Below are 11,564 nucleotides of genomic sequence, written 5' to 3'. Positions count from 1 at the left end.
TTTAAGGACAGGGTAATCCACTCTTCATCCTCTTTTCTAGTGACTTACTGTGGCAGAAGATGCTAGAGTTTTCAAAGCCCTATTAAAAGGGGCCAGGTAACACAAAAGGAGCTAGTATTATATTTTCTCAGTGAAATTGTGCTTTGCGTTAGAAATTATTATAAACCAGAGACTTTTTTTGAACATACTTCCCATTGTATTGCCTAAGAATTATAGGGAGGCAAAATCATGTTCCAATAAGGACTGCTTGTTTGTTCAAAGAATTGTTTTATTTTTGCCCTTAAATACTATTAAGTTTATAAGATACACCTGAGACTCTACATTTGATTATTGCACTGAATATTAGAGTCGTGATCCTGAGAGTTAATTGCCCTCGAATGTGCTTCGTCATTTACTGACAGCTCAGTGTCTTTCTTTTAAAAGCATCCTTATGTTGCGTCTTCTCACCAGGCACAAATATTTCCAGTACTATGCACAGGTAATGGCTCTTTAAATTACCACCATTCAGTCATCTTCCGGACAGGTTTTCTTCAAGAGTCAGCAAACAAGCAGGACTTTCAAGGACTGCTCTTCAAACTAGTGGATCTTCTACTTTGTCTGGACATAGTTCCCACTGGGAAATACTGACTGTGGTTCCAGGTTGCTATTTTGGGACACTGAGACATAGTGATACTCTTTCATAAAACTTACTTGAGAATTACAATGCGAATTTTTTAAAAAATGTATATTCACTCATTTATTTAGAATATATTTGTTGAATGGAAACTATATGCCCTGATATCAAATAAAATCCAATAGCTGATCTCTGGGAAAACACAGTTTTCTAGTGAGAGATACAGGCATCTGAATATGGCAGAGGTAGGCATAGGAACTACAAAGGAAAAAATCCTAGGGTAGGGGGTGGGAAGACAGAGTAGGAAGAGGGAAGGAGGAAGAAGCATTCTGGGGCAAGTGATATCTAAAATGTGTTTTGGAGTAAGGATTAGAAATTATTCAAGAGAGGAAAGAAATGGTGATCAATTACTGACTTTGCTCTCATGTTAGGGAATTTGAACTTTTCCCAGGACTGGGAGTGGTTCTATGTAGCACCATTAAAGAATTCTAAACAAGAAAGAGGACTCATCTGATTTCCCTTGTAGAATGAGCACTTTGGTGACAGTATGGAGCATGAATTAGGAGCAGTACAAAGCCAGGGGAAAGTGTATCTATTAAAGAGTGGTTAAAATAACTTAGATGATAAAAAATGAGAGCCCTATCTCAAGCACTAGAAACTGTGTGTGTGTGTGTGTGTGTGTGTGTGTGTGTGTGTGTGTGTGTGTGTGTGTTCAGTTATACTCAAAAGATACTAAGGAGAAAACGTCACCTGAGAACTGGTTGTATATGTGGGGTGAAAGAAGGGCAAGTCAAAGATGATTTCACTTTTTCTACTTGAGTGGCAGCTTGTGTGACTGGATCATTCATGATGTTGATGGAAATGTGGAAGAGCTGATCTTAGGAGACTGATGATAAATGAATCTTTGGAGTTCTTGATTTGAAGGTGCCAGTGGAACCCTCAGATGGAGATTTCAGTTAGCCCTTGATTATGGGTCTGGAGAACAGGAAAATAGCTGAGCTGGAAAAAATACTTTGAAATCTTCAGCACATAGAGAATAGATAAAACTTGAGGATATGTGAGATCATCCAGAGTATTTGTAAAGAGAAGAGAGAAAGGTACCAATTACAGATTTATGAGGCACACCTACTTTAAAGGTACAGTGAGTTGAAGAAGAGAATGTAAAACATTTTTCTGGAAACAAGCAACTAGAAAGGTAAGAAGAAAATTTAAGAGGGCGAAATTTGGGAGCTGAAGGAAGAAATAGTTAAGAGAGGGGGAAATAAAATTCCTGCTAGAAACTAGACCTATCTCAGCTATACCTAAGATTTCAAGGGCTAAATAGAGGTGTTGCTTGTTTGGATTTTTTAATGAAAATTCCATTAGGAAATAAAAAGCAAAATAAATATCAAAGAAACTTTAAATTGGACCCATGAAAATAATTAACAAAATAATTATACATTTTATGTAGTGGTTGAAAAGTGAAGCAAAGAACTAAGTTATCTGCAAATTTATTCAGATAGGTTATTTTCTTTGGTAAGTATTAAGGTAAGAGTTCAAGTGCTTCTGAAGTAAATTGCTTATTAATCTTGTTTTTAACGATTCTTATCACTGCATCTGATATTAAAATGGACAGGAAACCATTTTAAGTACTCTTTGGAATAGCAGATTTCAGCTGTGAAAGAAAAAAAAAGCAGTTGTGAAACTTACCAAGGTATTTACTAAAGCCACACAATACAGCATTAGTCTTCTACGGCTGTCATAACAAACTGCTACAGACTGGGTGTCTTAAACAGCAGACATTTATCTTCTTTCAGTTATGGAAGTTGGAGCCTGAGATAGAGGTGTTGGAAGGTTTGGCTTCTTCTGTGCCCTCTCTCCTGGCCTTGCAGATAGCCATCGACCAGTGTCTTCAGTTGCTTGTCCCTCTGTATGTGTCCATATCCTAATCTTTTAAAGGACACCCGTCACATTGAATTAGGGCCCACACTTAGGATGTCATTTTAACTTAATTACTTCCTGAAAAACTTTTGTCTCCAAAAACCAGTCCCATTCTAAGGTGCTGCAGGTTAGGACTTCAGCATATGAATTTGGTTGGGGTGTGTGTATGTGTATGTGTGTGTGTGTGTGTGTGTGTGTGTGTGTGTGCGCGCGCGCACACACAATACAGTTAATAAAAATCACAAAAATCACTATTCTTGAAAATTTTAATTTCTATTAATTGGCGTAAAAGAACTTCTCATAGATCATCACGTTTTTGCTCAATTTTAAGTTTCAAAAAGGGTTCATTTTTATCAAAGGCATATTTTGATCATTAATAAAATTACTTAAATATGTATGGTAAAGCAAGCACATTTTACTATTTCACTAGTAGATGCACCTAGTTGTTTTTTAAATCCATGGAATGATTGTATGGAAGAACCACAAATTCTTCCACATTCTTCCCATTGAGAGATGGAAGTCAAATGTCAATGTCTCCTTCCTAAATCTGTGAGGGTTTTCTGTGAACTGAGGCTATCCTGACTTCAGCCTTAAAATACTGGCAGCTCCACTTCTTGTCTTTTTGCATTCTCCCTCTAGAATCCCTGAGCAACCATGTAAGAAGTACATGAGACTGCCATGCTGGAGAAGCCAAGTGCAGGTGATGCAGTCAGCTCTTCCCTTTCAACCATCTTTGTCAAGGCACCAGGCATGTCAGTGTACCCGTTTGGGATCCTTCATCGGCCAACTAAATACCATCAAGGTCTCTTGGTGGACCCCCTATGGAAAATAATGCTTGTAGAAATACTTTACAGATTTGGTCTCTTGTGAATGAAAGCTATTAGTACATCAGTCATTTCAGCACATGAAACTGCCTGGCAATGCATCTGTACTCAATATGAAAATGCTCTATGCAAACCATCATGCTAGATCTCATTTTTGTTGTTATAGTTACCATGGAATGCTTGTGTCTGAATTCAAGGTCAAAGATGATCTTTTATGCTTACTGTGTTTCTATCCCATAGTATCAGAAAAAGGGAAGCTATTCTGTGGCAGATGGAAAATATAAGACAACTATGGAATTAGAGGAGTCACAAAATAACCTTAAATTAGTACCAATATGTTTGGAGATTTTCACGTTTAACAGGCCAATATTTCCTATTTTGTCTTTAACTTTCCTATTTTGTCTTTAATTAATTTATGAAAGCCCCAATTGAATATCAGAATAATATAGTTTCATTTTAGAATGTATCTTTCTATTCCTATACAAATGCTCTGAGAACAAGAGACAAGAGATCAGATTGCTATTTTTTTGAACCATCTTTCCATTTACAGTGTTGGTTCATAAATGTGGAGTTTGATAATGATGATTGACAAGTGTTATAGTTCTGGTTCCTTTGATTATAGCCTATGCCTTCCCCAATGCCACACACATATTTGCATTGATTATTCTCACAGGTAGCAGAATACTGCAAGAGTATGATGTATGCATTGCTTCCTTTGTACAAAGTATTGAGAAGTAAACCGGCACTAGAAATGTTCTACCATGAGTTTTATGGATGGGAAAGAGAAGTAGATAAATAAATGTGTGAAAATTGTGTTGGGGGAGTCAATAAGCAAATAACTTAATAAGTCCATAAGTAATTTCAGGAACTTATGCATGTTATGAAGGAAATAAACAAGGCACTATGACAACATGACAGGAGCTGTTTGAGATAAGAGTGTTGGTGCAGACCCTCAGCAGATATGCAGTTGAGTAGGTAAGAACTGAACCTCAGCATGTTATATAGATGCTTTTGAAATATCTGTCTTACCCTACTAAGTTGGCAACTTTTCCCCTTACTAGACACATGTATGGCCTCTAGTTTGCCAAATTCTTGACTTCCTGCATCCCATGGTTAGATTAGTGACTCACATTCCAGAAATACCATAAAAATTGCACTGTTTGCTGTCTCATTTCTTTATCTTTTTTTTCCCAAAAATAATGAATTTCTAGAAGAACAAATCAGGATAATATAACAATTATTCAAATATGTAGAAAATTATGGTTAAAATTTAGCAAGCATTTACTAAATGTCTAGTGTCCTTATTTTTCTGGAGTATTTAGTTGATACTAGACATTTAAATGTCTATGTATTAGTTAATGTTTATGTATTAGTTAATGAAGTTTTTTTTAATAGTCCACAAAATTGATACTACCAATATGTTCCATTAAGGGTGAAATCAGGCCAGAGGAGAAAATAATTTGCCTCTTGTCACACAGCAGGGTAGTATAGGAGTTGATAGAGTACTTTCCATTACACTGCATACACTGTCTTCACAGAATAGATGGAATAGTCATTCCATGTGTTCAATACTTTGGTGGTATAATACCAATTGAATTTTTTTTTTTAGGATGAAATTTTTCTTTTTCCAGAGCCAATGATAACCCTTAACTTGACCTTGGGGATTCACAGGAAAATAAAGATGTACTTTTTTTTTTTTATAGAAAAACTGCATTGAGAAAAATGTGTTTTATCCAAGCAATATTCTGTGTAAACAGTTAATAAATCAGAAAAAAAGAAAAATGTTAACAGTAATTTAGCAGCAAATGGGGTATTTGACCTGCAGGTTCCAGATGAATTCCCAAACGACATGAATAATTTATTTTAGGAAGATGAAATGATATGGGTTATGTAATGCTTGATGAGAAATTGCAGTCATAATTGGGGAAATTGCTTCTACTTAGCAGGGTCACCAGTGGAGGAAGGAGCTGCTCCCACGATATCATTTTCCACCTTGAGAATCTTGGCTGCAGCAGTGGGTAAGTGCTTGCTGCCCAGTTGCAATCCAACTAGCTTAGCAGAAGTTAGCTTCGTTTTCCAAAGGCCTCCTGAGCCATTTGAATATCTAGCACCCAAACGTCTTCTGAGCTATTTTCTTAGAGGTTGTGCTCCATTCATATCTCCACATCTTAGAGTTGCCCTTACCACTTAAGTTTTCTTAGATTTGCACAGATGTAAGGCACTCCCAGAACTAGGATAAGCTGTCAAATTGTAGGGCAGCTCAGTTGCTCCTTGGAATTTATGCCCTGAGGGACAAGCACTCCATAGAGCATTTTGAAAGCTGACAGCTTAGGGTTGGCAGCTGAATTTTGACATTCATGCTTTTATCAAAACTCTCTCAAACAGCTGAAACTGTAGGTATGTGACAGCTAAGCCTTCTGTGAAGCGTGTTTATCTGGCAGGAAAAATGCAATCAATTCCCTTATTATTCCATTATCCTGTACATTGCAGTTGCTTTCTTGTTAATCAACTAAAACTAACATTTTTGAGATATCTAAAATGACAAGGCAACTGAAGAGCCACTGTTAGAATTTTAGTTTCAATGCCATGTTCAATTTAAAGGTATTGCTTTGCTTCAAAATGTTTAGTTGGATAATTAATCACAGAATTTTAGAGAAATTTAAAAAGCATCACAAGACCTCACAGGTTTGTGTCTCTATAAATGTCACACTTAGTCCTTCCCCAATGGACTTACAAGAAAATGAAAACCAAATTTCTACACAGGCTACAGCTGACATAATCAGAAATATTAGTGTCTGAAAAAAATATTTTATCAAAATAAAGAGCTGAAAGTTGAGATTTAAAAGAAAATACAATACGAGCCTTAATTTCCATTCCATTAAGTGTTGAAAAACAAATGAATATTTGACAAGTAAATAAGAATAGAGACACATTTTGAGGAGGTTGTGTCAGAAAGAGGGCATTTTTTTTTTAAGTCAAGGAAAAATAATAGCTCCTGGAGCTATTTTTACTTCCTATAATTTTTTTTTTGGTTAGTGAAAAACAATAGAATTACATTACAACTTATAAAATAATGTGGCTCCTTGGTTTTTAGTAACCAAACCAATTGATTCTAATAACACAATTTTCTCCTTTGGATGACCGCCTACCGTGACAAAAGGAAAAATGACAACAATAAATAAAACACATCTCACTCCCTCAGACTAACTATCAAGTCCACTTAGAGACATGAAAATTTGGCCTCACCAAAGAATGGGCAAAAAATCTTTTCTTTTCCTTATGTACTAGATAAGAACAAATTTAAATGCATTATTAATATAATTAACCCAACCACTTGCCCCTGATTGCCATAACTGCGTATGAACTCTTAGAACTCTCTGATGTTCTTTGATTCAGGACTGGGAACTAAATTTGATAAAACAAGGGGAGTTGATTCATAGTTATATTTCCCATGTGTGTGCTCAACACCAAACAGGTAGTATATTCAACAAGTTAAAACAATGAAAACAGTCCTCAGCAGAAAAAAAAATGAGATATAGTTAGTTGGACTTTTCTCATGATTTTCCTATACAGAGACATAGATTTTGAATTTATCAATATTCTAGTCTGATCTGCAGGCTAAGTTATATGGTGATTTTAAAATGACACTAAAATTGTAGAAACAACACTTAAAGAATGTATATGATGCATTTGACATAATTCTAAATCATTCTTTTTTACACAGGCATAAGACATACATATACATTGCATATTCATATGTATACATGTACACACATATATGTATAATCTTTCATCCTCATAACATTCTTGATGTTGGTAAATGCTATCACTATCCCCATTCTGTGGAGAAGGAAATAGAGGCTCAAAGAGATTAAATAGCTTGCCCAAGGTCACAAAATAATGAGAGTGGTATTTAAGTCTGGGCTATCTGCCCATAAAGCCTGTGCCATTTATTTATCATTATATTATATTGCCCCTGGGTTGAGTCACCAGAACATTTGCATTCATTCAAAGTTAATTTACAGTGCAAAAAATAATTTTAAAATTCTATATGAGTTCCTTCAAAACTGTGGTCGATGCAGTAAAGAGGAATAACCACAATGGAAGGGTATTTTCACTGCTTCCTTACAAAAACATCTGGAGGCAGACTCAATAATGCAAAAATATTGATTTGAGTTTAAAAGGTGATGAACTTCAGGACTGATAACAGCCAAATTTATATCCCTAAAGTTTCCCTCTCATATTTCCTAATCCCCCTTTCCACATTTAAAAAGCTGGTTTTTAGAAGCGATGACAGAAGTATCACAGAGTCAGCCCTAATAACAGCTGTCAGCTCAGATTAGTGCAAGTAAAAATTTCTTTCAGTTTCTGCCACACATCTGTTGTAGCTTATTTTTTTTTAAATCTTTGGCTAGTGAGCTGTAGCATGGTATACAGATTTTTTTTTCCTATATTTAAAGTACTTTTCTGTTTTCTTTTTTATTGCATTGCCTCATTTCCTGGAAGTTTTTCTATTAATGCATTCTAACTGCTTAGCTTCAAACAGGCACCAAGAAATAAATAAAAACGTGAATTCTTGCCTCAAGTAAAATAAAGATTTATTTGTACTTTAAAATATCTTGGATTGATTTTATATATATGTAAAATAATTTCTACATATGCATTTTTCTATATTATGTATCTCTAAGTTTTGGAACTCTTTATTATATCTGTGAGTTGCAATATTAAGACGAAGTAGCTTTGAGACAAAAGTTCTCTTTCTCTTTTCACTAAGACTTCTGTGTTTTTAATCAAAATATTACCATACTTTCTCATTTGTTTTATTAGTAATGTAAAAATGAACAAAAAATAACAACGAGAGAATTTACCAGGTTACAAAATGTAAGACATTTTAGGTTGATTAATTTTATCTTGGACCAAGGGTTTTTAATAAAAGTTTTTAAGGACATTTATATTTAGGGTCTTATTTGTATTTCTTACTATTGAGATGGAATGGAGCTTTATGTGGAATTTCTGCCAAGCAAGGTATTGAATATTTTTAGCATCAGTATCATCTTAGTCTCTGACCTGGACGGTTTTCTGGGGACAGCTGCAACTGTCATTCTACCTTGCTCTTATTATCTGGGGTCATATATAGGCAGTATAGAGAATAGGAATAACTACAACAGTGGTGATATTTTCAATGTTTCAGATACAAGAATGTCTGGAGGCAGAACTGATAATGAAAAATATACTTATTTGTTCAACCGAAACTCATCAAGACTGATAACAGCCACCTTTACACCTCAAGAGCTTCCACAAAGTCTGGCTTCTGGCCAATTCTGGCTCTGTCTACAAGGCAATCCTGAGGAATGAAAAATATATAGATTTATACTCAGACTTAAAAGTTCTCAAATTCTATTCCAGATGGGACCAGAGATTTGAAATTTGTTTCTACAACTTCTGACCTTCAGTTTCCTTATCATTACATTTCAGAGTATTTTTATTTTTATTTTGTATATTTTTATTTTTTCCAAAGATGAAAATGAGATGAAAGTCTGTGAAGTTTTTGGAGTCTCTTAATAAATGTTTTTTTCTCTCTCAATAATGTTTCCTTCCAGTTTGTTAGTAGTTTGACAAAAAATTTAATTTTTGGAATGATGATTAAAATAGAAGAAGAGTAGCTATTGATCAAGATGTATTTTTGCTGAGTCAAGAAATATTTATATTTGTGAAGACCTTTCCTTCTGGAATTTATAATGTTTTGCAGCAACACTTTTCGAAGTGCAGTCTATGGGTAATCCGCATCAAAATCACTTGGGTTGCCTGGACTAACTGAATCAAGATCTCTGTGGAAGTCATCTGAGTAAATATACATATGCAACTACATCCCCATGAGAACTTTTTGTTTCCTACATTAAAATTTGAGAAGTAGACAGATGGTATAGCTCAGTGGTAAAATACTTATTGAGCTCAAGTTTGATCCTCCTCATTCCCTTTCTCCCCATTAAAACAAAGTTTGAGAAGCATTGTCTTGTCTTATATACAGTCCTTTATAATTTATAAATCATAAATCATTGCTGCAGTCTGGCTGGGCACAATTCAGGAGCCACTTGTCAAAAGAAACAAACTTTTATTTTTAGAACACATGGCACCACACAGCTCTTCAGGATTTCCCTCAGAGCCCAACTGCCACCACCGGCTTCCCACAAGCCTCTCAACCTCCCCCACTCCTCCTGCTCTTGAGGCAGATTGGCTGGGTCGCGTGGGCGGAGCCAAAAAAAAGTCCCCCAATGAGCAGCTCCCTGGTCTGAAAGGGCGGGAAACAGCCCAATGAGCATCACCAAAGAGGAGCCAATCAGTTGGCAGCTGGAAGTTTGCTGGGGCCCCTTTGGCTGTGGCTCTCAACAAATCATATTTATGCTTCTTATATCATCTGGTTCTCCATCCTTATCTTTTAATGGGTTGGGAAACTGAGCTCTATAGAAGTTTCTAACCCTAGATTACAAGGTCAAGAAAAAGTAGGTTTAGGCCTGTGTTAGGGCTTCTACTTCAGCTCTCTTTACACTACATTTCACCATTCTCTTTCTACATGAGAGGAGGCTAGCTGCAGACAGCTGGCGCACATGCATGTGAGTCTAGACAGTATTCTACTCTAAAGGCTATGGGAGATATAATAAAGATTTTTAAATATTAGAAAGACTTCATCAGATATGTATTCTAGTAGGCAGCCTGGAAAATGATTGGAGAGAGTAGAAACTGAAGCCAGGGAGTGAGTAGGGAAAAATCAACATATCTTCTATCACATTGGTAATGTAGATGAGGTTACTCATGCCAAGAGTTTTCAAATTGCATTCCAGAAGGCACTGGAAATAAAATACTTGTCAGAACAAGATATAGCTGTAAACCTCAGAAAATGGTACTTTATGGTACTTATTAAATTTTAACATTAATCACATTAATATGGCAAGCTTCTATAATAGGACTTGTTTTGTGAACTCTGTGAAAAGAGAACCATGTATCCCCAGAATCTAATTGAGTATTGGCTGTATAGTTTTATTAGAAATGTTCATTGTTAATTTAATTAACTTGAGTGAATGATGTTGATGATACTTATTTTAACAATGAGGGTCTCCTTCCATTTCCATGCAATTTCCCTTCTCCCTTTCCCTCCCACCTCTCGTCCCTGTTTAATATTAATCTTCTTCTCATGCTCTTCCTCCCTGCTCTGTTCTTAGTTGCTCTCCTTATATCAAAGAAGACATTTGGCATTTGTTTTTTAGGGATTGGCTAGCTTCACTTAGCATAATCTGCTCTAATGCCATCCATTTCCCTGCAAATGCCATGATTTTGTCATTTTTTACATTGTTATACAAAATTACATATAAGAGGAAGTGAGGGGAAAGGAAAAAAAACAAGGGAGAGAAATGAATTACAGTAGATGGGGTAGAGAGAGAAGATGGGAGGGGAGGAGAGGGGAGGGAGGATAGTAGAGGATAGGAAAGGCAACAGAATACAACAGACACTAGTATGGCAGTATGTAAAAACGTGGATGTGTAACTGATGTGATTCTGCAATCTGTATACGGGGTAAAAATGGGAGTTCATAGCCCACTTGAATCAAATGTATGAAATATGATATGTCAAGAACTATGTAATGTTTTGAACAACTAATAATAAAAAAATAACAAAATAAAAAAAGAAAATACTTATTTTACACTGTTAAAAGTAAATTATTTTTATATTCATAGTTTATGCATAAATATATACCAACATTTAGCTTTAGGTATGTTTACTCATTTGATCATCACAACCCCTCATCCTATTACTAGTAGTACCTAGTTTATATACGAGAAGAACAAAGTAGTTAAGGAACTCATCCAATGTCAGTTGCTTGTCCAACCTCTAATCCTAGAAGAATTGGGACTTGAATTAGGTAGCCTGGTTCTGAGGCCTTACTATGCTACATTACTTATGTAAATTGCTTATAACACAATGTTATTTCATATTGGTACAATTTGGAGTTTAGGGTAGAAAAAGGAAAGACAGTGGAATGAATCTGACATAATTTTCTTACATACATACATGAATACACCACAGTGAATCTCACCATAGTCTACATCCACAAGAATGAGGTCCCAATTAGAATATCCATGCTTGTGTAATTATAAAAAAATGAAATGCTTCAGCACATTAAAAAATTGGAGCTTAATAGTTACACCATATGCT

The sequence above is a fragment of the Spermophilus citellus genome, assembly GCF_964194105.1.
Source record: "Spermophilus citellus genome assembly, chromosome: 1".
In the NCBI taxonomy this organism is placed as follows: Eukaryota; Metazoa; Chordata; class Mammalia; order Rodentia; family Sciuridae; genus Spermophilus; species Spermophilus citellus.
Note: the sequence above shows the minus strand (reverse complement) of the source record.